The following is a 4,626-nucleotide window of genomic DNA, read 5'->3' on the forward strand; positions in this document are numbered from 1 at the left end:
ACACTTTTCGTGCTTCCCTCAATTTCCTTTATCCCATGCTGCAAAGTGCTAAGTTGACTGTCAATGAACCATAAGTAGGCTTCACTTAAAGTGTTACTGAAAAACTGAACCAATATTTTGGGGGATTTGTCTCCATTTAGGAAAAAATCTTTTAACGGTTCAAACAGGCGGATTACCCTTGAACTGCTGGAAACAGTGATAACCAGCGAGTTTTAGACTGACACATTACATTCGTCAGTTCACACATAATCACAGAAATCCTTAAGCCTCTCTGTTCTAACAGTATATATGTAAAAGTGTGAGTTTACCTTCATGACGATAGTTTCAACATCACAGCTTAAGCTGTCAGCAGATGTCTGCACGCTATTGTGTAAAACATGTGCAGTTCACCCTATGCCTTCAATGTTTTCATGCAGTGTGGCCTTTAATTTGGTAAATACGTTGCATTTGCCTTGTCTTTTTAAACCACCAAGGTTTGTGTTGGTGCTGTCTCCAAAAAATGCCACACATTTATTTTTCTCAAGATCAAACATTTCGATAGTATTCATACAAAATCTTGAAATCTCGTCAGATGTTTCATTAGGTAGGGAACTCACCTTCAAAAGTTTGGTCTGAATTCCCTGATTAATATCGAAAAACTGAACAACAAACGGAAACATTATAGTGGCCTTATGATTGCTGGCATCAGTGGATATCCCGTAGAAAGAAGACTTTTCGATGTATTCAGGGCTTTCCTTTACACTCTGGGGAGCAGTAACTCCTTTCACTAAGGCTGACACTTTAGTTCTTGCTGAACTAAACTTTTCTGCAATGGAAGAATCATCAAACATAATGCTGTTAAGCTTATTAGTACAATCACTAGATCTATAAGTTTGGTGATGTTTTACCGTGTCGTAGGCTAGTGTAAGCGCGGCTGCTCGAACTTTCGTCTCTTCACTTGACTGATGTTTCACGAAATAATTTTGTAGAGTTTTACTGCAGCTCGGTGCACTGTATCTGTTAATGTGTTTCTTTGACCTGATGTGGTCTACTATGTCGGAACGTCCACCATGACTTATACTAATAAAACAGTTACATACGGAACACTCTGCTTCGTAATCAAAACGACCTTTCTTAATGAAATTCCATTCCTTGGAATGTCACTGAACTTGCAGGCACGTTTCGGCATTGCGTTTCACAGTACTGCAGCAATAATACCACTAATATGAGAAAAAACTATTGCAGTTTGTCTGACAAAACATCAACTACTACACTGTTCTGAGAATGAGTGTGTGAGTAGGTGGCGCGACAATTAGACGTTTTCATAGCTATGTTACAATAATACGACTTCCTACTTGTTGGCTAAAGTACCGATCAAAGTAAATTATTGCCTGAGTGTATCAATACTGATACTGTGATTACTAGTATGGGACAATGGAGGTTTCAGACAAATAAGCTAAAATATATTAATTTCTTGTGTTGTATTTCCTTTAATATAGCGAAATCCCAAAAATTTGAGAAAGTTTCACGAAATGTATTTAAAAACTGAATTCCGGGACTTTTGAGCGTCCCGGAACAAATTTTCGGGACACCGGAACACAGGGATGAAAACCGGGACAATCCCGGTTTTCCGGGACTTTTGCTCACTTTATATTAGATGTTATTCGTTAACGCTTCCTCCACTAGATGGTACCTCTTGTCACTCGAGATAATGTATTTTCGGCCAGTTATAGCTTTTTCATTGTTCACAGTGGTAAAGACACATATTTTGGCAGTCTGCCCTGAAGAGAAAATAACTTGTCGATTTCTTTTGGAGCTTGCTCAAGATTTTCTCGGAAAGGCTTATTTTATCTTCCTTTCCGTCTAGTCCACATTTTGTTGACAAATTGACGAGTAAAAACGCCGACATTGTTGACACGAAACGGAAAAGAGGAAGGAGATACCTGACTTCATCGCAAAGGAAGAACTAGAGAAGAACGAATAGATAACTATGTACAGACAGCAAAATGTGTTGGTGAAATGGAAGGAAAAAAAATAACACCGTGATGGTCATCGCGTTTCATGATGGCACATTTGAAAAAGCAAATTCAAAGAATGATATTCTGGAAATGTTAAATGTTGTTATAGATTACGAGGCGAATGTGGGAAGTAGGGATGGGAGAAATTCCCAGTTGCTAAGTCACCGAATGGTACGTTCAAAAAAAAAAAAAAAAATAATAATAATAAATAAAATAAAAATAAAAAAACAGTATGGAAAAAAAGCAGATTGGTACTCATGATTAGTCTCATGGATGAGTTGACACAAGGGTCATTAACTGGACGCTCACGTTGACCAACAAACACGACTCGTCGATTAGCCAGGATTTTTCAGAATTATTGCCAATCATAAAGCAGAAAAGGGCAAAAGGGGGCTGCCCACTACCCACGAGAACAAGCCTTCGAAAAGAGAAATCTTATAAGCTCGCAGAATATGACGTTCCTTTCTATGTAGGACCGTGTTTTAAAGTATCTCACACAGAAAAGTGCCTGTACTTATGTGAAAATAACATTTCATTGTCTTCAATAACACAGCGTAATTATAATTAAAGTTTCGCCACTGAAGTCAATGTCGAAGGAAAGGTATTTAGCATATGAGTAACTAACTTTATAGGATTGGTGTTCGGACTGGGCGCTGCAGAATTCGTGTTGCTAGTTGTGTTGCTTCATGACTTCTAGTTTGCTGCTTGCACTGGTCGGACGACGTACAGTTCAAGCAGAAACATCAGTTTGCTTTACAGCTGCCGATAGTCAACATGGGTTGGAGAAAGTGAGCAGGCCTTGACTCATAAAGCTATTTTATCACCTGAAAAAATTGTTTCAAATGGCTCTAAGCACTATGGGACTTAACATCTGAGGTAAACAGTCCCCTAGACTTAGAACTAAAACCTAACTAACCTAAGGACATCACACACATCCATGCCCGAGGCAGGATTCGAACCTGCGACCGTAGCAGCAGCGCGGTTCCGGACTCAAGCGCGTGGAACCGCTCGATCACAGCGGCCGGCCCTCTTTCTGCATCAGGATTGAAGAACATGGTTAAGAAGTTCGAATTAACTGGCGATTTTGGAACTGCTCCGGGGCGAGGCCGACGTCGAATGGCGCCACAAATTGTTGTCATGGCCGAGAATGCTGAGCGCAAGTTGCGATCTTCAAACAGTGCACGAGCTGTGTCACGACAGCCGAGTGTTCCACATTCCATTGTTAGAAAAGTGCTGCGTAGAATATCGTGAAATGGTATCCATACAAACTTGAAGGCTGTCGTGGACGTAGATGGTCGTCACATTGAACAACGTTTGTAACTTGGAAAGTAAACATCGAACGCAGTTAACAAACGTTATCCTCTCATGTGGAAATTAAGATGTGTTTCTGTAAATGGTTTATTCATTATTTCTCTTCCACATGTCCTTACAAATGTTTCAACGAAGTTTCATCGTCCTACGATTACACGATTTTCGTAGGGGCCCTCTCAAATGCTGAAAGTTATATTATAGCCACCCTGTACATTTTGTTCGATCCTACTGCAATTTAGTTTTGCGCCATAAACTAAAATCAACAAAGAAATGTCTTAAAGTTTGAGTGAGGTCCTTGGCGAGACTGCGCCTGCCAGTGAGTGGGGAAGTCAGTCACTGAGGCACAGGAGTGGCCACGGAAAGTATCCGCTTGATGAGTTAAGCTACGTTGGTTTTGCTATGTATATGCTCACAGCAGATACGGCTATAATTTGTAAGCGGTCTGCTCTTTTTGAAATGTAGCTTCCTAATCTAAGGTAAACACAGCATGCCTCTCTTGAGATAACCTTGCTTCGTTATATGGGGTAATTCTGATGTCCCTATCGATATCGTTTATGCAGCCTCTGATATCCCGACCTGAAGAGTTCTAAAGCCTGCTGGGTGGCGTCTCTAATATTTACGAGCGCTGCTGTCGCCGCCTCAGCGCTAGGCGCGGGCAATTTCCCCCACGCCATACTATCGCCGCCAGCCGCCGCTCTAAAAGGCTACCAGTGCCGGATACCAGACCTCTACCGACTAAAACTACCAACAGGCCGCACCTGAGGTTTACATCCTTCTACCATAATCCTCACCTATAGATCCCTCTTCCGCGCCATCCTAACATATGCTGACACTGCCTGGATCTCTACCTCGCCTAGATTCTCTGAGTCCCCCACAATCCTTGAAAGACATGCATTCTGCCTCGCCTTCCGCATTCGCCTACCTTCCCCAACACGCATTCTGTACCAGCTCATCCACTTCCCACACCTCTTTCTCTTTTTTGAGCACCTTCGAGTCCAATACACTAATCTCAAAACACTGTCCCAGTACACAATTTCCCACCCACTAATCACCAGTCCAAGTATTTCAATGCGCCACTACATCCACATTCGACCTTCTATGCACCTGCATGCCTTAACCATCCTCTCCCGCCGAAATTTTAAGCAACTTCCACTCCTCAACGATGAAATCCGTCCCGAGGTATACACCTCCTTTCAACCCTAATCACAACACTCTACTTCACACCACCCTCCAGTTTTCTCCTTCCCCGTTCATCCATCTTGCTGACTTGAAGTCGCTAACCATTGTTCTACGGGGCCCCAAGGTCATACCTGCCTTC

This window comes from Schistocerca serialis, chromosome 1 (genome assembly GCF_023864345.2).
Source record: "Schistocerca serialis cubense isolate TAMUIC-IGC-003099 chromosome 1, iqSchSeri2.2, whole genome shotgun sequence".
In the NCBI taxonomy this organism is placed as follows: domain Eukaryota; kingdom Metazoa; phylum Arthropoda; class Insecta; order Orthoptera; family Acrididae; genus Schistocerca; species Schistocerca serialis.